The sequence below is a fragment of the Neofelis nebulosa genome, chromosome 14 (assembly GCF_028018385.1).
Source record: "Neofelis nebulosa isolate mNeoNeb1 chromosome 14, mNeoNeb1.pri, whole genome shotgun sequence".
In the NCBI taxonomy this organism is placed as follows: Eukaryota; Metazoa; Chordata; class Mammalia; order Carnivora; family Felidae; genus Neofelis; species Neofelis nebulosa.
This window is the reverse complement of record NC_080795.1, coordinates 43,407,563-43,434,407: the sequence shown is the minus strand read 5'-3', so window position 1 is coordinate 43,434,407 and position 26,845 is coordinate 43,407,563. Positions and strand designations below refer to the sequence as shown.

Below are 26,845 nucleotides of genomic sequence, written 5' to 3'. Positions count from 1 at the left end.
TAATTAAAAAATTAATCACAGACCTAAATGTAGGAGCTAAAACTATAAAACTTCATGACCTTGGGTAAGTAATTGTTTCTTAGATACAATACCCAAATCACAAGCAACAAAAGAAAAAAATAGATAAATTGAATTATCAGAATTGTAAACTTCTGGATTTCAAAAGACACTAGCAAAAAGAGAAAAGACAACATAAAGAATGGGAGAAAAACTTCGCAAATCATATACCTGATAAGGCACTTGTATCTAAAATATCTAAAGACCTCTTAAGATCTCAAAAATAAAATGGCTATCCAATTAAAAAATGGGTAGAATATTAATAGACATTCTTCAAGTAAAGTATACAAACAGATTATAAGCATGTAACAAGATGCTTAATATCATTAGACAGCAGGAAAATGCAAATTAGAACCACTATGAAAAAAACCACTATGAAATGTCACTTCATACCCACTAGGATGGCTATGATCAAAAAGATAAAAACAAGTATTGGCAAGGATGTAGAAAAATTTGAATGCTTGTACATTGCTGATGGGAATGTAAAATGGTATAGCCACTTTGAAAAACAATTTGGCAGTCCCTTAAAAAGTGAAACATGTACTACTAGGTCTATATTCAAGAGAATTTATAATATATGTTCACACAAAGACTTGCACACAAACGTTCATAGCAGCATTATTAATAATAGTCAAAGGTAAAAAACAACCTTATGTCCATTAGCTCATGAACGGACAAATTGTATGTCCACACAATGGAATCTTATTCAGTAATAAAAAATTATGTTTTATACATGATACAACATGGATGAAACTTGAAAACATTATCTTAAGTGAAAGAAGTAAAAAAAGACCACATACTATAAAATTCTACTTATATGAAGTGTCTAGAATAGGTAAATTGGTAGAGGTAAAAAGTAAAATTTAGGTTGCCTAGAGCTGGTCAGGAGAGAGGAAAATGGGCAGTGAATGCTAGTAGGTATGGGGTTTCCTTTTGGGATGATGACAATATTCTAAAATTGGATAGTGATAGATGATTGTATAACTTTGTGAATATAGCTTAACTGATTCAGCCAGCTTGCTGGCTATGGATCTTGTGACTTCACAGCCTCCATAATCATGTAAGCCAATTCCTCATAATAAAACTATATGTGTGTGTGTGTGTGTGTGTGTGTGTGTGTGTGTGTGTGTATCCTATTGGTTCTCTTTTTCTTAAAGAAGACTGACTAAAACAGCCACAATGAGTCAAATTTCTTTTTATTTGTGTCCAAATATATTCCCAACATTTGCAAGACCAAAATAAATGGTGCACTGCATATTTAAAAATTATAAATATTAATATTAAACCTTTCTTTTCAAAAATATACAGCTTCAAATCAAATAAATAAATCCAAAATTAAAGTTACTGGAAGAAGCCATTATAAAGGATTCTGGGAAGATAGTGAAGTAAACCTGCCCTGTAAAAATGCTCAAGGGAGTCCTAGAGGATGAAAGGACACTGGACAGTAACTTGAAGCCATATAAAGAAATAAAGATCTCAATAAAGAGAAATAAATGGGCAATTATAAAAGCTATTTTTAATTGTAACAACGGTTTGTAGCTTCATTTTTGTGTTTCCTAAATGATTTAAGAGACCAATACACTTAAAATAATCATTAGTTTAGGGGCACCTGGGTGGCGCAGTCGGTTAAGCGTCCGACTTCAGCCAGGTCACGATCTCGCGGTCCGTGAGTTCGAGCCCCGCGTCAGGCTCTGGGCTGATAGCTCGGAGCCTGGAGCCTGTTTCCGATTCTGTGTCTCCCTCTCTCTGACCCTCCCCCGTTCATGCTCTGTCTCTCTCTGTCCCAAAAATAAATAAAAAACGTTGGAAAAAAAAAAAATTTAAAAAGAAAATAATCATTAGTTTATGTTTTGGGACACATAACATATTAAGATGTAATTCTGTGATATCAATGACCAAAAAGCATGGGGGTAGAGCTGAAAAGGAGCAGAGTTTTTAGATGTTATTGAAGTTAAGCTGGCATAAATTCAAATTAGAGTACTATAACTTTAGGATATTCAATGTAATCCCCATGGTAACCACAAAGAAATAGCTCTAGAATATAAACAAAAGCAAATGAAAAAGAAATGTAAATATTCCACTACAAAAAATCAGCTAAACACAAAAAAAAGACAGTAATGCAGCAAATGAGGGACAAAAAAAGAGCTGAAAGGCATAAAGGGAGCAAATAGCAAAATGAAAGAAATAAGACCCTGCTTAGCAATAATTACTTTAAATGTAAATAGATTAAAATCTCTAATCAAAAGACAGAGATTGGCAAATGGATTTTTTAATGATCCAACTATATGCAATCTAAAAGAGACTCACTTTACAGCTAAAGGCAGAAATATTTTGAAAATGAAAGGATGAAAAAAGATATTCCATGCAAATATTAACTAAAAAACAATAGGGGTGGCTATACTGATACCAGACAAAATGGACTTTAAATCAAAAAGTTTATAAGAGACAAAGAAGAACATTATATATATTAATAAAAGTGTCAATACAGCAAGAAGATATTCACAATTATAAACATTTATGTACCTAATGATAGACCATCAATATATATGAACCAAAACTGACAGAATTGAATGTAGAAATAGATTGTTCTAGAACAACAATTTGACACTTCAATATTCAATTCTCAATAGTGGATAGAGAAACCTGTGGCACATACCTGTTCTTAAACATTCTTCTCTTGGATAGTCCCTCAGCATGTACTCTCAGACTCTAGGGCTATAAAAGCAGGTCCTAAGGGAGATGGAGTTACAGAGATCTGCTCGCCTTGTACCCACCTAAAACACACTTCTGTCCACGAGTCCCCTTAATAAACCATTTCTAATCAAGCTGGACTTCTTTATTTTTTTCTTCACTTTTATGTCTCCTTCAGCCTTTAGAAGTCATTTCGTATATACCTCCTTTTCACAGAACAGCCAGACAGAAGATAAGTAAGGAAACAGAGGACTTAACACAATAAACCCACTAGATCTCACGGACCACTCTATCCAACAACAGCATACACAGTCTTCTCAAGGACATGGAATAGTTTCCAGGATAGACCACCTTAGGCCACAAACTGTGTCTCTACAGATTTAAAAAGATATGTATTGGGGCACCTGGGTGGCGCAGTTAAGTGTCTGACTCTTGGTTTCAGCTGAGTTCCAGCCCCGCATCAGGCGCTCTGCTGTCAGCACAGACCCCGCTTTGGATCCTGTGTCCAGCCCCCCTCTCTGCCCCTCCTCTGCTTGTGCTCTCTCTGTCTGTCTCAAAATAAATAAATAAACTTTAAAATAATAATAAAATAGATCAATAAAAAGATATGTTTCATGCAAAGTATCTTCCCTGGTCACAACAGAATGAAGTTAGAGAAAGAAGGTAAATGAAAAGTCACAAATTTGTGGAAATTAAACTGCGCACTCCTAACCAGCCAATGGATCAAAGAAGAAATCATGAGGGAAATTATAAAATATTTAGAAATGAATGAAAACAAAACCACAACATACCAAAACATACAGAATGCAGCAAAGCACTGCTAAGAGAAGTTTATAGCAATAAATGCTTACATTAAAAAACAGGAAAGATCTCAAATCAATCAAACTTTACAACTTAAGTAACTAGAAATAGAAAAAGAAGAACAAACTAAACTCAAAGCTAGTGAAAGAAAGGAAACAAAGATTAGAGCAGAGATAAATGAAACAGAGAATAGAAAAGCAACAGAGAAAATCAATGAAGCCAAAAGTTGGTCCTTGGAAAAGATCGACAAAATTGAAAAACCTTTAGCTAGATGGACTAAAAAATAGAGAGAGAACAGTCACATTACTCAAGTCAGCAATAAAACTGGGGACATTCCTTACTGATTCCACAGAAATAAAGGATATAAGAGAGTATATGAAAAATTATATGCTAACAAACTGGAAAACCTAAATGAAATGGCCAAATTTCTAGGAACATGAAACCTATCAACTCTAAATCATAAAAAAATAGAAAATCTGAATACATCTTTAACTAGTAAGGAAACTGAATCAGTAATTAAAAATCTCCTAACAAGGAAAAGCCCTGGTCAGAGCTCAGCTTGTCGGGGAACAAAGGCGCTCGCCAGCGCCATCTCCCCCGCCCATCCCCCAGCCAAAATCCCAAAGAGAACCAGTTCCTGCCAGGGAACTTGCTCGCTCCGCGCAAACACCCAACTCTGTGCTTCTGCGGAGCCAAACCTCCGGCAGCGGATCTGACTCCCTCCCGCTGCCACAGGGCCCCTCCTGAAGTGGATCACCTAAGGAGAAGCGAGCTAAGCCTGCCCCTCCCGCCCCCGTGCACCTTGCCTACCCACCCCAGCTAATACGCCAGCTCCCCAGCACCACAAGCCTGGCAGTGTGCAAGTAGACCAGACGGGCCACACCACCCCACAGTGAATCCCGCCCCTAGGAGAGGGGAAGAGAAGGCACACACCAGTCTGACTGTGGCCCCAGCGGTGGGCTGGGGGCAGACATCAGGTCGGACTGCGGCCCCGCCCACCAACTCCAGTTATACACCACAGCACGGGGGAAGTGCCCTGCGGGTCCTCACCACTCCAGGGACTGTCCAAAATGACCAAACGGAAGAATTCCCCTCAGAAGAATCTCCAGGAAATAACAACAGCTAATGAACTGATCAAAAAGGATTTAAATAATATAACAGAAAGTGAATTTAGAATAATAGTCATAAAATTAATCGCTGGGCTTGAAAACAGTATACAGGACAGCAGAGAATCTCTTGCCACAGAGATCAAGGGACTAAGGAACAGTCACGAGGAGCTGAAAAACGCTTTAAACGAAATGCAAAACAAAATGGAAACCACGACGGCTCGGATTGAAGAGGCAGAGGAGAGAATAGGTGAACTAGAAGATAAAGTTATGGAGAAAGAGGAAGCTGAAAGAAAGAGAGATAAAAAAATCCAGGAGTATGAGGGGAAAATTAGAGAACTAAGTGATACACTAAAAAGAAATAATATACGCATAATTGGTATTCCAGAGGAGGAAGAGAGAGGGAAAGGTGCTGAAGGGGTACTTGAAGAAATTATAGCTGAGAACTTCCCTGAACTGGGGAAGGAAAAAGGCATTGAAATCCAAGAGGCACAGAGAACTCCCTTCAGACGTAACTTGAATCGATCTTCTGCACGACATATCATAGTGAAACTGGCAAAATACAAGGATAAAGAGAAAATTCTGAAAGCAGCAAGGGATAAACATGCCCTCACATATAAAGGGAGACCTATAAGACTCGTGACTGATCTCTCCTTTGAAACTTGGCAGGCCAGAAAGGCTTGGCACGATATCTTCAGTGTGCTAAACAGAAAAAATATGCAGCCGAGAATCCTTTATCCAGCAAGTCTGTCATTTAGAATAGAAGGAGAGATAAAGGTCTTCCCAAACAAACAAAAACTGAAGGAATTTGTCACTACGAAACCAGCCCTACAAGAGATCCTAAGGGGGATCCTGTGAGACAAAGTACCAGAGACATCACTACAAGCATAAAACATACAGACATCACAATGACTCTAAACCCGTATCTTTCTATAATAACACTGAATGTAAATGGATTAAATGCGCCAACCAAAAGACATAGGGTATCAGAATGGATAAAAAAACAAGACCCATCTATTTGCTGTCTACAAGAGACTCATTTGAGATCTGAGGACACCTTTAGATTGAGAGTGAGGGGATGGAGAACTATTTATCATGCTACTGGAAGCCAAAAGAAAGCTGGAGTAGCCATACTTATATCAGACAAACTAGACTTTAAATTAAAGGCTGTAACAAGAGATGAAGAAGGGCATTATATAATAATTACAGGGTCTATCCATCAGGAAGAGCTAACAATTATAAACGTCTATGCGCCAAATACCGAAGCCCCCAGATATATAAAACAGTTACTCATAAACATAAGCAACCTTATTGATAAGAATGTGGTCATTGCAGGGGACTTTAACACACCACTTACAGAAATGGATAGATCATCTAGACACACAGTCAATAAAGAAACAAGGGCCCTGAATGATACATTGGATCAGATGGACTTGACAGATATATTTAGAACTCTGCATCCCAAAGCAACAGAATATACTTTCTTCTCGAGTGCACATGGAACATTCTCCAAGATAGATCATATACTGGGTCACAAAACAGCCCTTCATAAGTTTACAAGAATTGAAATTATACCATGCATACTTTCAGACCACAATGCTATGAAGCTTGAAATCAACCACAGGAAAAAGTCTGGAAAACCTCCAAAAGCATGGAGGTTAAAGAACACCCTACTAACGAATGAGTGGGTCAACCAGGCAATTAGAGAAGAAATTAAAAAATATATGGAAACAAACGAAAATGAAAATACAACAATCCAAACGCTTTGGGACGCAGCGAAGGCAGTCCTGAGAGGAAAATACATTGCAATCCAGGCCTATCTCAAGAAACAAGAAAAATCCCAAATACAAAATCTAACAGCACACCTAAAGGAAATAGAGGCAGAACAGCAAAGGCAGCCTAAACCCAGCAGAAGAAGAGAAATCATAAAGATCAGAGCAGAAATAAACAATATAGAATCTAAAAAAACTGTAGAGCAGATCAACGAAACCAAGAGTTGGTTTTTTGAAAAAATAAACAAAATTGACAAACCTCTAGCCAGGCTTCTCAAAAAGAAAAGGGAGATGACCCAAATAGATAAGATCATGAATGAAAATGGAATTATTACAACCAATCCCTCAGAGATACAAACAATTATCAGGGAATACTATGAAAAATTATATGCCAACAAATTGGACAACCTGGAAGAAATGGACAAATTCCTAAACACCCACACTCTTCCAAAACTCAATCAGGAGGAAATAGAAAGCTTGAACAGACCCATAACCAGCGAAGAAATTGAATCGGTTATCAAAAATCTCCCAACAAATAAGAGTCCAGGACCAGATGGCTTCCCAGGGGAGTTCTACCAGACGTTTAAAGCAGAGATAATACCTATCCTTCTCAAGCTATTCCAAGAAATAGAAAGGGAAGGAAAACTTCCAGACTCATTCTATGAAGCCAGTATTACTTTGATTCCTAAACCAGACAGAGACCCAGTAAAAAAAGAGAACTACAGGCCAATATCCCTGATGAATATGGATGCAAAAATTCTCAATAAGATACTAGCAAATCGAATTCAACAGCATATAAAAAGAATTATTCACCATGATCAAGTGGGATTCATTCCTGGGATGCAGGGCTGGTTCAACATTCGCAAATCGATCAACGTGATACATCACATTAACAAAAAAAAAGAGAAGAACCATATGATCCTGTCAATCGATGCAGAAAAGGCCTTTGACAAAATCCAGCACCCTTTCTTAATAAAAACCCTTGAGAAAGTCGGGATAGAAGGAACATACTTAAAGATCATAAAAGCCATTTATGAAAAGCCCACAGCTAACATCATCCTCAATGGGGAAAAACTGAGAGCTTTTTCCCTGAGATCAGGAACACGACAGGGATGCCCACTCTCACCGCTGCTGTTTAATATAGTGCTGGAAGTTCTAGCATCAGCAATCAGACAACAAAAGGAAATCAAAGGCATCCAAATTGGCAAAGATGAAGTCAAGCTTTCGCTTTTTGCAGATGACATGATATTATACATGGAAAATCCGATAGACTCCACCAAAAGTCTGCTAGAACTGATACATGAATTCAGCAAAGTTGCCGGATACAAAATCAATGTACAGAAATCAGTTGCATTCTTATACACTAACAATGAAGCAACAGAAAGACAAATAAAGAAACTGATCCCATTCACAATTGCACCAAGAAGCATAAAATACCTAGGAATAAATCTAACCAAAGATGTAAAAGATCTGTATGCTGAAAACTATAGAAAGCTTATGCAGGTAATTGAAGAAGATATAAAGAAATGGAAAGACATTCCCTGCTCATGGATTGGAAGAATAAATATTGTCAAAATGTCAATACTACCCAAAGCTATCTACACATTCAATGCAATCCCAATCAAAATTGCACCAGCATTCTTCTCGAAACTAGAACAAGCAATCCTAAAATTCATATGGAACCACAAAAGGCCCCGAATAGCCAAAGTAATTTTGAAGAAGAAGACCAAAGCAGGAGGCATCACAATCCCAGACTTTAGCCTCTACTACAAAGCTGTCATCATCAAGACAGCATGGTATTGGCATAAAAACAGACACATAGACCAATGGAATCGAATAGAAACCCCAGAACTAGACCCACAAACGTATGGCCAACTCATTTTTGACAAAGCAGGAAAGAACATCCAATGGAAAAAAGACAGTCTCTTTAACAAATGGTGCTGGGAGAACTGGACAGCAACATGCAGAAGGTTGAAACTAGACCACTTTCTCACACCATTCACAAAAATAAACTCAAAATGGATAAAGGACCTGAATGTGAGACAGGAAACCATCAAAACCTTAGAGGAGAAAGCAGGAAAAGACCTCTCTGACCTCAGCCGTAGCAATCTCTTACTCGGCACATCCCCAAAGGCAAGGGAACTAAAAGCAAAAGTGAATTACTGGGACCTTATGAAGATAAAAAGCTTCTGCACAGCAAAGGAAACAACCAACAAAACTAAAAGGCAACCAACGGAATGGGAAAAGATATTTGCAAATGACACATCGGACAAAGGGCTAGTATCCAAAATCTATAAAGAGCTCATCAAACTCCACACCCGAAAAACAAATAACCCAGTGAAGAAATGGGCAGAAAACATGAATAGACACTTCTCTAAAGAAGACATCCAGATGGCCAACAGGCACATGAAAAGATGTTCAACGTCGCTCCTCATCAGGGAAATACAAATCAAAACCACACTCAGATACCACCTCACGCCAGTCAGAGTGGCCAAAATGAAGAAATCAGGAGACTATAGATGCTGGAGAGGATGTGGAGAGACGGGAACCCTCTTGCACTGTTGGTGGGAATGCAAATTGGTGCAGCCGCTCTGGAAAGCAGTGTGGAGGTTCCTCAAAAAATTAAAAATAGACCTACCCTATGACCCAGCAATAGCACTGCTAGGAATTTATCCAAGGGATACAGGAGTACTGATGCATAGGGGCACTTGTACCCCAATGTTTATAGCAGCACTCTCAACAATCGCCAAATTATGGAAAGAGCCTAAATGTCCATCAACTGATGAATGGATAAAGAAATTGTGGTTTATATACACAATGGAATACTACGTGGCAATGAGAAAGAATGAAATATGGCCTTTTGTAGCAACGTGGATGGAACTGGAGAGTGTGATGCTAAGTGAAATAAGCCATAGAGAGAAAGACAGATACCATATGGTTTCACTCTTATGTGGATCCTGAGAAACGTAACAGAAACACATGGGGGAGGGGAAGGGAAAAAAAAAAAAAAAGAGGTTAGAGTGGGAGAGAGCCAAAGCATAAGAGACTGTTAAAAACTGAGAACAAACTGAGGGTTGATGGGGGGTGGGAGGGAGGGCAGGGTGGGTGATGGGTATTGAGGAGGGCACCTTTTGGGATGAGCACTGGGTGTTGTATGGAAACCAATTTGACAGTAAATTTCATATATTAAAAAATAAAAAAAATAAAAAAAATAAAAAAAAAAAAAAAAAAAAAAAAAAAAAAAAAGGAAAAGCCCTGGACATGATGGACTTTATACTCAATGGTGAAAAACTGAAAGATTTTCCTCTAAAATCAGGAACAAGGCAAGGATGCTAACTTTTGCAACTTCTATTCAACACAGTACTGAAAGTTCTTGTCAGAGAAATCATGCAAGAAAAAGAAGGCATCTAAATTAGAAAAGGAAAAATAAAATTACATGTGTTCACAGATGATGTGATCTATATGTAGAAAACAGTAAAGATTCCACACAAAAACCTGTTAGGACTAATAAGTGATTTCACCAAAGTAACAAGATACAAAGCCAACACATAAAAATCAGATGCATTTCTATACATGAACAACAAACAGTCTGAAAAGGAAATTACAAAAACAATTCCATTTACAATAATATCAAAAGACTAAAATACTTAGGAATTAACTTAACCAAGAAGGTGAATGACTTATACAATGAAAACTACAAAACACTGCTGAAAGCAATTAAAGAAAATACAAATAAACAAAAACAAACACATGTTCATGGATTAGAAGACTTATATTGTTACTACACTTGATCTTAGCCAAAAGGCCGAGAAGCGATAGAAGACTTATACTGTTAAGATGTCAATACTCCCCAAAGCACTCAACAGCTTCAATGCAATCCTTATCAAAATACCAAATATGTGCTTTGCAGAAATAGAAAAACCCATCCTGAAATCTATATGGCACCTCAATAGATCCTTAATAGCCAAAGTAATCTTGAAAGAGAAGAACAAATCTGGAAGACTCACACTTCCTAATTCCAAAACTTACTACAAAGCTACCACAAGCAAAATAGTGTTATACTTGCATAAACACAGACATATAGACCAATGGTATAGAATAGAGAGCCCAGAAACAAACCCTCAAATATATGGGGTTTTGACAGGTGCAAAGACCTTTCAATGGGGCAGACTTTTCAACAAATGGTGCTGGGAAAACTGGATATCCACATGCAAAAGAATGAAGTAGGACTCTTATTTAACATCATACAGAAAAATTAACTCAAAATGGATCAAAGATTTAAATAAAAGATCTAGAACTATAAAACTCCTAGAAGAAAAATATAGGGCAAAAGCTTCATGACATTAGATTTGGCGTTGATTTCTTGGAAATGACATCAAAGGTAAAGGCAACAAAATAGACAAATTAGATTTCATGAATATTAGAAAATTTTGTGCATCAAAAGGCAATATCAACAGGTAAAAAGGCAATATACACAATGGGAGAAAATGCTTGCAAATCATAGCCCTGATAAGGAATTAACATTGAGAATAAATACAGAACTCCCAAAACTGAATGACAGAAACCAGACAACCCAATTCAACAGTGGAAAAGACTTCAATAGATATTTCAACAAAGAAAATATACAAGTGGTCAATAAGCCCATGAGAAGATGCTCAACATCACTAATCAGTAAGGAAATGCAAATCATAACTAATGAGATACCACCTCACACCTATTAGGAAAACAGAAAATAACAAGTGTTGGTGAGAAGGTAGAAAAATTAGAGCCCTAGTGTGCTATAATGGAGAATGTAAAATGCACACACTTAGGAAAATAGTATGGTGGTTCCTTAAAAAATAAAGAATAACCATATGATCTGGCAATTCCACTTCTGGACTTATACCCAAAATAATTAAAAGCATGGTCTCAAGGATGTATTTGTACACCCATGTTCATAACAGCATTATTCACAATAGCTGAAATGTGGAAGTTACCCCAGTGTTCATCAATAGACAAATGGATAAAAAAATGTGGTATATACATGCAATGGAATATTATTCAGCCTTAAAAAAGGAAGGAAATTCTCGGGGCGCCTGGGTGGCTTGGTTGGTTAAGCGTCCAACTTCGGCTCAGGTCATGATCTCACGGTCCGTGGGTTCGAGCCCCGCATTGGGCTCTGTGCTGACAGCTCAGAGCCTGGAGCCTGTTTCAGATTCTGTGTCTCCCTCTCTCTCTGCCCCTCCCCTGTTCATGCTCTGTCTCTGTCTCAAAGATAAATAAATGTTAGAAAAAAATTAAAAAAAAAAAAGGAAGGAAATTCTGACATATGCTACAACATGAAACATTGAGGGCATTATGCTAAGTGAAATAAGGCAGTCACAAAAGATAAATACCATATTCCATGCTGATGGTACTGTTAGTTTAATATTTCTAGAATGTGCTCTCCCAATATGTAGCAAGAACTATAAAAATTCTTACTTTGTTTCTTCTGCTTTGGAGAACAAACTCATTGGCAGTATTATAAAATAAGAAAAAAAAATTATATTAAGATGTTCCCTGCATCTCTGTGTATAAATGTGAAAATCTAGAAACAATCCATTAGAGGTAGCAAGAATATGAAAGACTGGTATGGAAAGTAAATGGCCAAAATCAGTATCTGGAAACATGTAGATGAAATAATGTTAAGTTAAAATAAAAGAACTGAAGACAGAATGCACATGATAAAAAAACTGAACATGAATCTGAGTGATATAAATTAAGTTAATATCCACTTGACTGAGAAACTACACTCATCCTGTTAGATTGTAATCGTGAACTGCAACATTACCAATAAACAGAATTAAATTCTTAAAAATGTATGCCACAGTCTGTAAAATAACCTGGAAGCAAAGCCTGAAGCTATCACAGTAGCATTTTGAATCCTTGACATACTAGGTCACAGGCATTTGAGCACCTGTGGCAAATTAACAGCAAAATATCTGTTGAAATTTTCTTTTCTTCCACCATCAATTACATGAAATGCTTGCAGCTGAATCCTTCTGCAGTGCTGGTCCATCAATGTGCCATCCAGGCAGAATTACAAAGCTAATATTTTCTTGATGTCAATCGTGTTTGTGTTCAAGGACTCTTCCTGTGCACCTGGTAGTGTTTTAACTGTTTATTCACATTTGCGTACATCTTCTCAGCCTCTGAGGCAATAGGTACCTTTTAGTCTTCTAATCTTCAGAAAAGTTGTATAAGCTCTCTTTCCCACAATGATATAGAGGGGCACAGAATTAATTCAGAAAACACTGCTGGCACAGATAGGAAATCAGCACTCAGTTACTTCAAAGGAAGAAAATCGTGTCTACAAACAGCATCTGTGCATCATTATCAGTAAATTTGCTTAAATAATACATTTCCATAAAGTAAAAATGGATGTCCTGCCCTTTGATTTAAAATTTTCTTCCCCTTGGCCTTTTTTAAGCTTTATTTTGGTATTATTCCCCCCCCCCCCTTATTTTTAGGCACCACAAAAAGGCTTTTACTTAAGTAGTGGAACCTTAATGCCTACAGAATTAAGGAATAGTGATATTTTTATTCCAAGGGCCCCTAAAACATAAACCTTTCCATCAAAATCACAACATACCATAGAGAGAAGTTAAACTCTCTGACAGAGAAGTCCATGGCACATTCCCCCTCCCCCCGCCCCCCGCTCCAAATTAATGATAATACCAGCCAGCACTTACTGAGCATACACTACAGGGCTGGTCATGTTCCGGGTGTTTGACATGCATTAATTCATTTACCAGTCACTACAACCCTATGAAGTAAGCACTCAAGGCCCCCACCTTAGAGTTAAGGAAATTGAAGTACAGAGAGGATAAGCCATGGTCTCATGGCTAGAGGCTGACAAAGCCAGAATTGAACTCTGGCAGTCTGTCTTCTTAACTCATATAGAATCTATATTATGTTGTCACTTACCACTCTAATAAAAATAATAACAATTTTGATGATATTGGTAGTGGTAATGTTGATGATTACTGTCAGCAGAAATAAAGACATTACTATCTATTGAATATTTAGGACATACTGAGCTAAGCAACTTCACACATTACCTTATTTAATCTGCAAATCAATTCTGAGATAGGTGCCCATATACCCATTTCTGAAGGGAACTGACAAACGCAGGGTTCATGAATGGCTCAAGTGCTCTGGGCAAGGAAGAGTGAATGTTGAGACTAAGATTTTCTTTCCAGATTCAAGGGAACCTATTCAAGCCACATAGAACCTCTTAATCTTTATATTCCTTCTAAGGGCCAGACTGAAAAAATGATATATTGTGATGGAAAGCACTGCACTGTGCCTGACAGATAACTTGTGGCTTATAAATGGTACTTATGATCATCACCACCCATATTTACATATGCTTCTATACTGAAGTATTACAGAGCATTGTATCTATTTATATATTTTAATCTATTACTCATCCTTTACCTATCCTAGACCACCAACTCTATGAAAACAAAGACATTATCTTTTTCTTTTGCTTTTACGTACCCAGTGTTATAGCACAATTTTTAGTCCAGAATATGTACTCCGAACACATTGAGTTTTATAACCTATGGCCTCTGACATCAACTTTCTCCCATCATACTATTATCTCCAGGAACTTTATTTCTAGTTTTTTCCAAACTTTACTATTTCTTGATCATGTATTATGTATCAGAATCACATGGAGGTTTTGATAAAGCACAGATCATTGTATCTAACATCCAGAATTTCTCATTCAGGAGTTGCAGAGTGGGGCCAAGTAATATGCATTTCTAACAAATTCCCAGGTGATGCGGATGTTGTTGGTCCCAGTGTTAGAGAGTTCAAGCCTTCACCAGAAGAGTTTATTCAAAAGTAGGTGCTTGCCAATGGAAAAAGTGTATTCTAGACAGATTATTCATTGCTAAAGACCTATGACAAATATATAACAGGTATGTACTATCTGTAAGGCATGAATACAGGTTCTGTGAAAGAATCACCCCTGCTCTCAAGGAAGCGAGATTATTTGGGATGATAGTCTTCTCATGAAGAGTTGACTACAGAGTTATGGACTTAATGAATATAGTAACAGACCTACCCAAATCCACATAACAAAAGGAGTGTTAGCTCTCCAAAGCTATCACTGCAGGAGGCTGCACAGTTATTGCAGTAATTGCCCATTGCTCTAAATATTTTTGGAACTTTTCCCTCTAAAATTGCCTTCAGAACATTTTGGCAGCCTTCCAAATGGTCAAAATGGAGGTAAAATTAGGTACTTTAAAATTAGAATTGATTTTTGGAGACAGCCAAAATATGAACAAAAGAACAAATGATGTAGAATCCAAAACCAAGATATAAAAGACTAAAATAACTTTTTAAAAATTTATTTATTTAAATTCAAGTTAAATAAATATGTAAGTAAACATACAGTGTAGTATTGGTTTCAGGGGTAGAACCCAGTGATTCATCACTTACATACAACAGCCAGTGCTCATCCCAACAAGTGCCCTCCTTACGCCCATCACCCATTTAGCCCATCCCTTGACCCACCTCCCTACCTCCCTTCCAGCAACCCTCAGTTTATTGTCTGTACTTAAGAGTCTCTTATGGTTTGCCTCCCTCTGTTTTTATCTTGGTTTTCCTTCCTTTCTCCTATGTCTGGCTGCTTTGTTTCTTAGATTCCACATAGGAGTGAAATCGTATGATATTTGTCTCTCTGACTTACTTATTTCACTTAGCATAATACACCCTAATTCCATACATATTGTTGCAAATGGCAAGATTTCATTCATTTTGATCACCGAGTAATATTCCATTGTATATAAATACCACGTCTTCTTTATCAATTCACATTTGGGCTCTTTCCGTAATTTGGCTATTGTTGATAGCGCTACTATGAACACTGGGGTGCATGTGCCCTTTTGAAACACCACACTAGTATCCTCTGAGTAAATACCTAGTTGTGCAATTGCTGGGTCATAGGGTAATTCTATTTATAATTTTTTGAGGAACCTCTATATTGTTCTCCAGAGTGGTTGCACCAGTTTCCATTCCCACCAGTAGGGCAAAAGGGTTCCCATTTCTTTGCATCCTCACCAACATCTGTTGTTTCCTGAGTTGTTAATTTTAGCCATTCTGACAGGTGTGAGGTGGTATCTCATTTTGGTTTTGATTTTTATTTCTCTGATGATGAGTAATGTTACCATCTTTTCATGTGTCTGTTAGCCATCTGGATGTCTTCTTTAGTAAAGTATCTATTCATGTCTTCTGCACATTTCTTCACTGGATTATTATTATTTGGGGGGTGGTGAGTTTGATAACCTCTTTATAGACTTTGGATAATAACCCGTTATTAGATATGTTATTTGCAAATATCTTCTCTCATTCCGTTGGTTGCTTTTTAGTTTTGTTGATTGTTTCCTTCACTGTATAGAAGCTTTTTTTCTTGACGAGGTCCCAAGAGTTCATTTTTGCTTTTATTTCCCTTGCCTTGGGAGACATGTCTAGTAAGAAATTGCTGTGGCCAAGGTCAAAGAGGTTACTGCCTGTTTTCTCCTCTAGGATTTTGATGGTTTCCTGTTTCATATTTAGGTCTTTCATTCATTTTGAATTTATTTTTGTGTATGGTGTAAGAAAGTGGTCTAGTTTCATTCTTCTTCATGTCACTGCCCAGTTTTCCCAGCACCGTTTGCTGAAGAGACTGTCTTTTTTCCACTGGATACTTTTTCCTGCTTTGTTGAAAACTAGTTGGCTGGGAAATGACTGTTAAATGTGTAGCTTTATCAATTGGCTTTAAAGACAATCTCAAAAAAGAAGTATCAGAGATGTTTACATCAATGACACCTGTGTTAGAATATGTGTTTAGACTTAGAAGGTACTTACACAGTAATGTTGATTAGATGTATGTGGTCTAGCATATTTGTTTAAAATGATTTATTCTAATAGTAACTCTTTTTAAAAATAGGAGCAGCCTAAAAGCTCAATAAGGAAATTGTGGAATAAATTATGTTCTTCAATTTCAGTGGAGTATTTGTAGCCATTAAAATGTTAATTATGAAATCTATAAAACAATATGAAATTTTTGACAATATAGAGAAAATGACAAATTCTTTGTAAACTATGACAAGCAATATAAAGTTATATGCACAAAGAAAAGAAAGAAATATGGGATCACAGAAATAAGTTTAGATGGCAGGAGAAATGACAGTATTTTTTCTCTTTTGAATTTTCTTCTCTTTATACAACTATAAAGTTTGGACTTTAAAAAGCCTTTATCTTAAAGATGCTATTGATATTTGTCAGAGCAACAGAAAAATATGGACAAGGCTAATCAATCATAAATATTGTGAGAATGAAGTATGAATGCTTATATTTGTATGTGATATGAGTTATCAAATATGCCTGAAGTCAGCTAAAGACACACTTTGAGAATAGATGGGTAGGGGGAAATATTCCCAATTGTTTGAGAATCTGAGGGTGCATATCATGATCTGGCACATAATTCATGAAAATGAAGGTGAGTGTGGGTCCACTTGATGACTACAAGGTCTAAGCCAGATTCCCCAGATTCATTTAAATATGATCAGTGCATCAGCCAAGATAGGTGAAATTATACTATGATAACAAACAGCCCCTATGATTCCATTCCTTAAATAACACGTTTTTTTATTTCAGCTTCTTTGAGATATAATTGACAAATGTGAAAGTATTCTCTTCATCTAGTTAATTAACACATCCATTCCCTCACATACTCATCATTTTTTTGTTTTGGTTTTGGTTGGTTTGGTGAGAACATTTAAATTCTTCTCTCTTCACAAATTCTAATTATACATTATTCCCTTATTGCCTGCAAAGATTCTGCTGAAAAGTCTGCTGATAGTCTTATTGGTGTTGCCTTATACATAACAAGCTGTTTTTTTCTTGACTTTAACTTTTGATATGTTAATTATAATGTATCCAATTGTGGGTCTCTTTGGATTCTTATTCTACAGAGCAACTCTCTGGGCTTCCTGGATCCAAATGTCCATTTCCTTCCTCTGGTTAGGGAATTTTCAGCCATTATTTCTTTGAATAAGCTTTATGCACCTTTCTCTCTTTCTTCTGCATCTGGGACCTCTATAATGAGAATACTGGTCCTCTTGATAGTATCCTATAAGTCCTTTAAGCCATCTTAAGTCTTTTTCATTCACTTTTTTTTTTTTTTGCATCTCTGACTGAATGAATTCCACTACCATGTCTTCAAGTTCCCTGACCCTTTTTTCTGCTTGACCTATCTGATATTAAACTTCTCTTTAAAATTTTCAGTGCAGTTATTCTACCTTCTGTATCTGTGACTTCTGTTTGGTATTTTCTTATATTCTCTATCTTTGTGTTGAAATTCTCACTTTGTTCATGCATTGTTCTCCAGACCTCACATAAGCATCTTAATGACCATTGTTTTCAATTCAGTATCAGGTAAATCATACATCAACATTTCATTAAGGTCTGTTTTATCTTGTTCTTTTGTTTGGAATATATTCTGTTTCTTCATTTTTCTTACCACTCTTCATAGGTTTCTGCACTTTAGATCAAAGAGCTACCTCTCCCAGTTTTGAGGGAGTGGTCTCATGTAGGAGGTGAATCTTATCATTTAGCCTGGGCTGAACTTTTGGTTGTCTCTCAAAACTTTGTGAATGTCCACGCTGCTATCTTTATTAAGAGTGGTTCACAGTAGTTGAGGATGTGCTAAGACTTGTCAATATTCCAAAAGGAGGATTCTCAGTTATCATCTATATGCAGGTTGATCGGAATTTAGGCTCTCAGACAGTAGCTTTTCAAATACTCAAATAGACTTACTCCTGGGAAAGACCAGTAGATAACTTTTTGTATCTGCTATCTATGTATTTAGCCCTGAGGAGATCACTGGGTAAGAACTGTTTCTTTGTTTGCCAAAGTTCTGTGGCAAAAGCAGGTCCTGCAAAAATAGAAGTTAAAAACAAACAACAGAACAGATCCAGAAACCAGGAGCTTTTCTTTGAAAAGATCAACAAAGTAGATAGACCTTTAGCCAGACTCATCAGGAAAAAAAATAGAAAGAAAGACAGAGGACTCAAATAAACAAAATCCTAAATGAAATAGGAGGGCACCTGGGTGGCTCAGTCAGTTGAATGTCCAACTCTTGATCTGGGCTCAGGTAATGATCTCAGTCATACGATCAAGCTCCATGGCAGACAGTGTGGAGCCTGCTTGAGATTCTCTTTTGACCTCTGTCTCTGCCTCTCACCTCTCTTTCAAAATAAATAAATAAACTTAAAATATATCTATATTTTATATAGATATAAACATATAGTTTTTTCTTTATTATATATATATATATATATATATATATATATATATATATATATATAAAGAAGATAAATAACAACCAACACCACAGAAATATAAAGGATTATGAGAAAATATGAAAATTTTATGTCAACAAATTGGACAATCTAGAAAAAATGAATAAATTCCTAGAAACATATAGCCTCCAAAAATTGAATCAAGAGGAACTAGAGGGGCACCTGGGTGTCTCAGTCAGTTGAGCGTCCAACTCTTGATCTGGGCTGAGGTCATAATCCCACAATTTGTGGGATTAAGCCCTGTGGCAGGCTCTGTGCTGACAGCAGGGTGCCTGCTTGGGATTCTCTCTCTCTCCCTCTCTGTCTCTCTCAGAATAAAGAAAAAAGAAGAAATAGAAAATTTGAACAGACGAATTACCAGCAATGAAATTGACTCAGAAATCAAAAACTCACAGCAAACGAAAGTCCAGGACCAGAAGACTTCACAGGTGAATTCAACCAAAAATTTAAAGAACAGTTAATATGTATTCTTCTCAAATTATTCCAAAAAATAGAAGAGGAAGGAAAGCTTCCAAATTCATTCTATGAGGCCAGCATTACCCTGATACCAAAACCAAATAAAGACACTACCAGAAAAAGAACTACATGCCAATATCTCTGATAAATATAGATGTGAAAATCCTCAATAAAATATTTGAAAATTGAAACCAACAATACATGAAAAAAATCATTTGCCATGATCAAGTGGGATTTATTCCTGGGATACAAAGGTGCGTGTGGTCAATATTTGCAAATCAATCAATGCGATACATCACAACACCAAAAGAAAGGGTTAAAACCATATAATTATTTCAACACATGCAGAAAAGCATTTGACAAAGTCAACATCATACTCAATGGTGAAAAACTGAGAGCTTTTCCCGAGGTCAGGAACAAGACAAGGATGTCCACTCTCACTATGTTCTTCTTAAACATAGTACCGGAAGTTTTAGCTACAGCAATTAGACAATAAAAAGAAATAAAAGGTAACCAAACTAGTAAAAAAGAAATGAAATTTGCACTATTTGCACATGACATGATCCTAGATATAGAAAACTCTAAAGACCCCACCAAAAAACTACTAGAGCTGATCAATGCATTCAGTAAGGTTGCAGGATGTAAAATTGATATACAGAAATTCATTGCATTTCTATACACTAATAATAAAGCAGAAGAAAGAAAGAGTAAGAAAACAATTCTATTTATAAACAGCACCAAAAATAATAAAATATCTAGGAATAAACTTAACCAAGGAGGTGAAAGGCCTATACTCTGAGCACTATAAAACACCAATGAAAGAAATTAAAGATGATACAAACAAATGGAAAAATATTACATGCAGGGCACCTGGGTGGCTCAGTGGGTTAAGTGTCCAAATTCTGCTCAGGTCATGATCTCACCGTTAGTGAGTTTGACTCCCACATCAGGCTCTGTGCTGACAGCTCAAAACCTAAAGTCTGCTTTGCATTCTGTGTCTCCCTCTCTCTTTTCCCCCTCCCTGCTCACACACACACACACACACACACACACACACACACACACAGTCTCTCTCAAAAATAAATAAACACTTAAAAAATTAAAAAAATAATTTCATGCTCATGGATTGAAAGAACAAATATTGTTGGGGCACCTGAGTGACTCAATCAGATGAGCATGTGACTTTGATTTAGGCTCAGGTCGTGATCCCAAGGTCATGGGATTGAGCCCACGTTGGACTCTGTGGGATTCTCTGTCTCTCTGTCTCTGACCCTCCCTGGCTCATGCATGCTGGCGCGCTCTCTCTCTCTCTCTCTCTCTCTCTCTCAAAATAAATAATGAACATTGTAAAAATAAAGAAAAAATATTGTTAAAATGTAAAAGCAGTTTCCAAATTTAATGCAATCCCTATCAATCACAGCCTATCACACAAACAGCATTTTTCACAGAACTAGAAGAAATAATCCTAAAGTCTGTATGGAACCACAAAAGACCCCAAATAGCCAAAGCAATCTTAAAAAGAAGAACAAAGCTGGAAGTATCACAATTCCAGATTTCAAGTTATATTGCAAAGGTGTAGTAATCAAAACAGTATGGTATTGGCACAAAAATAGATACATAGATCAATGGAACAGAACAGAATCCAGAAATAGATGCAAAATTAAATGGTCAATTAATCTTTGACAAACAATGCTAGAATATGCAATGGGAAAATGAATCTCTTCAACAAATGATATTGGGAAGACTAGACAGCTACATTCAAAAGAATGAAATTGGACTATTTTCTTACACCATGCACAAAAATAAATTCAAAATGGATTGAGGACCTAAATGTGAGACCTGAAATTATAAAAATCCTAGCAGAGAGCATAGACAGTAATATCTCTGACACTGGCCATAGCAACATTTTTCTAGATATGTCTCTTAAGGGAAATAAAAGCAAAAAAAAAAAAAAATGATTGGGATTACATCAAAATAAAAAGCTTCTCCACAGCAAAGGAAACAACAAAACCAAAAGACAACCTACTGAATGGGAGCAGATATTTGCAAATGACATATCCAATAAAGGGTAATATCCAAAACATATAAAGATTTTACACAACTCAACACCAAAAATACCCCAAATAATCCAAATAAAAAATGGGAGAGGACGTGAGAAGACACTTCTCCAAAGAAGACATACAGATGGCCAACAGACAAATGAAAAGATGCTTAACATCCCTAATCATCAGGGAAATGCAAATCAAAACCACAATGAGATATCACTTCACACCTATCAGAATGGCCAAAATCAAAAACACAAAAAAACAAGTCTTGGTAAGGATATAGAGAAAAAGAAACCCTTCTGCACTATTGGTGGGAATGTACTGGTAGAGCCACTGTGTAAAACAGTATGGAGTTTCCTCAAAAAATTAAGAAGAGAATTACCCTATGATCCAGTGTTCCAACTACTGGATTTTTTTTTTTTAATATTTATTTATTTTTGAGACAGAGCATGAACAGGGGAGGGTCAGAGAGAGAGGGAGACACAGAATCCGAAGCAGGCTCCAGGCTCTGAGCTGTCAGCACAGAGCCCGACGCGGGGCTTGAACTCACGGACTGTGAGATCATGACCTGAGCCGAAGTTGGACGCTTAACCGACTGAGCCACCCAGGCGCCCCTCAACTACTGGATTTTTAACCGAAGAATAAAAAGAAGAAAAAAACACTAATTCGGAAAAATATATGTACCCTTGTGTTTACTGCAAAATTATTTACAACAGCCAAATTGTGGAAGCAGCCCAAGTATTCATCAATAGATGAATGGATAAAGATGTGGTATATCTATACAACGGAATATTACTCAGCATAAAAAAGAATAAGATCTTGCCATCTGCAAAAATACAGATAGAGCTAGAGAGTACAATGGTAAGTGAAATAAGTCAGTTAGAAAAAGACACCATATGATTTCACTCATGTGAAATTTAAGAAGCAAAACAAATGGACCAAGAAAAAAAGGGACAAACCAAAAAACAGACTCTAATTATAGAGACTTAACAGATGGTTACCAGAGGGGAGGTAGGAAGGGTGTTAAGTGAAATAGGTGAAAGGGATTAAGAATACTCTTATCATGATGAGCACTGGGTAATGTGTAAACTTGTTGAATCACAATATTGTACACCTGAAGTTAATACATCATTGTATGTTAGCTGTACTGGGATTCATTTTTTTCTAATTAAAAAAAAAAATCAGGTCCTACTGGCCACTAGAGCCAGGCAATCCCAGGGTGTATCCTCTGGGTGGCAGCGACAAAAGCTGAGGTGCCAGATGTGTGCACATGCAGCTTCCAGGGAGACAACAGCGATGTGGAGTAGGCCAGAGGAAGAACACAAAGATGGTGTCTCCTGCTTCATCAGTCTCTGGGGAGGATTGCAGTCAACCCCTAGACATATATTTTAGAAGCCAGGATCAGGCAGGAGCTTTTAAAATATGCAAATAGGATTCTCAGGGAAATACTGAGATGTAAGTATTTCTATCTACTCCCGCTGTGCTGATGCTGAGGTGGATAGCCACAGTGAGTCCTCACAAGCCCTTTCAGAACTTTGTCTTTGCTTTTCTTTGTCTCCTGTACAGAAGTCATGTTGGCTTTCAGTGGCAGATGTTATGAGAGCCTGTCCCTCAGGTGGAAGTCTTAAAAGCTGGGTACAAAAGGTGTTGGGTACAAACACTTTGCTCCTCAGGAAAAAGCTGGGTGTTGTGAAATACCTTCCAACCATATATCACTCTACTAGAGTTGAGGTCTGTAGGCAGAGTGTGTTTTAGTCTTTCCTACCCATTTCAGTGAGGGTGTTTTCTTGTTTGTCTGATCTGTAGGAGTCACTAAGCTAGTTTTTGAATTTCTTTCAGAGGGAACTGCTCCATGAGTAGCTGCTGATTCGGTGGGTATGTGGAAGAAGATGAGTTTAGGAGCCTCCTTTTTGCCATCTTTGACTGGAACTCCCAAGATAAAGTTTTATTTTATGCTCACACTACCTATCCATCCCAGTTCTTCGGGTGCTCACCTCGGCCTCTCCCTCACTCTGGGATTCAGGCTCATGGAGTAGCCAGCTCTCCAGATGCTGCTGCTTACTGTGGCAGGGGGCAAAGCACTCTGGAAGATCTCTCGTCAATAATTAATGCTCTGCTTGCATCTCCTTGGCTAGAAAAAGTCACACGTCTCACCAAAACCCAATGGTGCCAGAAAGCGCAGTGCTCTTTTATGTGTAGAAAATGAAGAGCCAGAATTGTTTGGTGACCAGCACTAATTAATAATAGTGAGCCGAGAGGGGCTCAGTGAAGACCGAGGGTGGATGTGAATCACCGTGGGACTGAGATTAGGCACCATAGAAAAATAGGAAAGATCAAATAAAGGATGGTAAAGTCATCACGAATACCTCTGCAGCCATTAAGCACCATATTTTGAAGAATATGTAATGACACAGAAAATGGCTAAAACATGTCTCAAAATTGTGTATATACGCCAAGCCCAATAGTATATATGTAAATTTATGCGGCAAAACTACTCAAAAAATATATGAAAAAGTAAAAGAAGGTTTTTTTCCTTTTTACCTTCCCAACCTGAATATAAAATGTCAGCTTTAATATTGTTTCATTCTCCTCTTTTTTTTCCTATTTCTTTCTCCCATTATACCTTTCTAAGTCATCTTAAACTGATTAATAGTGATAAGTAAAGCAGACAGATTTTTCAAAGGATTAGATTCTGCTGCTGGGTTTTGAGGAATTAGTGGGTGTTCCTGCATTCATATTGAATAGTTTCAATTAATAATCTGGCTTTAAAAATTGAGAAATGAAACTTTTATTTCCAAGAGACAATACATTTGGGTGAAAGTAGAAAAGCTAGTAAAGAAATAAGAAACATTACCAAGGACTTAGTATTCACACAAAATTCCACAAAACAGGCTGAATTCCTGTCATATGTCATGGAGAAAATAGGTGATGATAGGGAATAAGTCCCTTTAAGGCAGAGGGAGTGAGGGTGAAGGGCTGTTGAACAGCTCGAGTATAATATTTAGTTGATGTAAAATAGTTTCATCTGGTACTTTGAAGTAGGCAAATGTATTTCTTTACCACAAAGTCAAAGTATAAACAGGACATTAGTAGAATGGCTTTTTATAAACATCTGGATAATGTATTCATAAGGCCTAGGCCTAAAGATTCAAGAATCACCTGGCAATAATTCCAAATCCATCACTGATTAGAACACTTTTCAAACATAAAACCTCTGGTACTTGGTGTGGTTTTAGATTGCACTGGAACATTCCCTAAGCTTTAACCCACTTCATAAACACTCTATTGAGGTATAGCCTTAAATTTAGAGTTTGAATTTTAAAAGGAAGGGGTAACTAAAATCATCAAAAAATAGGTAAGTCAAAACTCTAAAATATTTAGTAATCAAATGGAAACTATTATTTCCACTTTTAGAACTACGGTTTAACTTTTGGGAGAAATCAAAATCTACTACTCCTTTGAATTACAAAAAAAAATCATCAAATATCTACTCAATTCCCCACAATTTTTTTCCCTTTTCAGGTAATTTCTGCTTTTAAATAGCAAAATAGACATAATTTTAAAAATTATTTTCTTAGTTGCCTTGCAAGAATATTATAGAATCTAATAGGTATCATTTGCTGGGAATTTTTCCTAAGCAACCTGGTGTAATGCCTTAAAACTGCCAACAGATTTGCTGAGCTTGTCATGAACGTTCTGCTTTTATTAAAAATAAATCACTCATCAAACCTGTGACTAAGCACAATCATTAATTACCAAAATTTAAACATTTGGCTACCAGGTTGACTTTGGCAACCAAAATTTCCAGCTCACTAAAAGGGGCAAAAAGGACTTGAGGGTTGAATGAACTCATTCTGGCCACTTGATCATGTAGGTGGAAACATCAATAATACGTTATAATAATATAATATTTGAAATATTAAGTCAACTCACAAAACGTCTTGGGTTCTTAAGCCATTTTCTGTGCTAGATTCTGTGAAGATATGCTATATCTGTGAGCAAAACAAATGCAATTCCTGTCCTCTAAGGAAAAAAAAATTTCACACATTTGCAAAAGCTTGCTGAGCACGTATTTCCCCGACAAACCCGAATACCACCCTCAGGCTCTCCATGCTACTCTAGAACAAGCATTGTTCATATATTTATTTATCTCTATATGCCTAGCACTTTGTATGCACACTAATACATGGTAGGCTTTTAATAAATGTTTGACGGATGGATGAATAAGACATAAGTTATTATTTCAATAATGATGTCCATTACTAGTAGATGATGAGTTTAACACAGACAACTTAAGTTTAGGAAAAATTTAACCTCTCTTTCTCGTCTGTGCAGTAACTGTTCTCAAACTCCATGGATATATTTAAAATCGATATCATCTGAATTTCCAGCTAAGTCTGACAAAGAATCAGTCACACAGCAACTCCAGAGAAAGCCCAGATTAAGAGGCAAGGGCATGTTGCAGCTCCTCCAAAGTCAAATGAACTGAAGTTGAGTGGAATAGGAATTCAATAAATGGCCACCCTCCACAGGTAGCATATCGACCACAAACACCAGAAAAGGTCCCACTGGGCTCCTTTTGCATGCACTTGTCAAGGAAAGAGACACCTGGGTATCTCAGCACATCATCTATGTGCTGCTCAAAACTAAGTCAAAGCTAAGCAAAGCCTCCTCCTCTGTTCTCCCCCAAGACAGAGTCAGTTTATCACAGTGCCTTACTCTCCATACCTGCCTCTCTAGTCCAGGCTGACTCACAGGGTCTGAGTAGGAGGGCTGGCCTTTTGAAGTATTCAGCGTGACTCAGCTGTCATTCAAGGAAGTGTTGATTCTCTGTTGAATTCTGAAGAGGTATAGTCATCATATGAACTAGAGAAACCAGGGGTCAAATCCATTTTTGACAATAACAGTATGATCTATAGAGTAGCTTTCATAACCAGGCTCAGCCTCAGATTTCTCATTTGTAAATGGAGATAGTATCTAGCTCAGAGTGTTGGTGAGTCTGTAAAACAGCTTATACAGGATGCCTGGCACACTGTAATTTAAAATAGCAGCCATCATTATTATTCTACTGTTTGGAGCCACCCCTCTTCCTATACATCCAGAGGCCCAAAGCCCATATATTCCACATAAGCATTCCACTCGCGCCTTCCTCCACAGACCCCACTCCCTGGCACTGCTACAATTGTTATTACTATTGCTATTAGTATCAATAATAACGTCCAACATTTGCATTGTCACTTAGAATTTACTAAGAAGAGTCTCATAAAACTTCTTTACTTTTACAAAATCATAAAAGGTAGGCATTGTTACTCATATTTTAAAAATTAAGACACTTTTGGCTCAAATTTAAGTAATTTGCCCTATATCACACAATTAGCAATCAAAGGAACCAAAATCTGGGGCCCCTGGGTGGTTCAGTCCAGTTAAGCATCGAACTTTGGCTCAGGTCATGATCTCATGGTAACCATACTGGATCCCCTGCTGTTAGCACAGAGCCCACTTCTAATCCTCTCCCTCTTTCTGCCCCTTCCCTGCTCGCATGC

The 26,845-nt window shown here is 37.1% G+C and overlaps 1 protein-coding gene and 1 pseudogene across 9 annotated transcripts in view; both read right to left on the bottom strand.

Moving 5' to 3' along the window:
* Positions 1-26,845, bottom strand: part of CPQ (carboxypeptidase Q) — a 558,393-nt gene that overhangs the window by 342,948 nt on the left and 188,600 nt on the right. The gene's annotated exons all lie outside the window — the stretch shown is intronic.
* On the bottom strand, positions 10,140-10,244 carry LOC131495176 (U2 spliceosomal RNA; annotated as a pseudogene).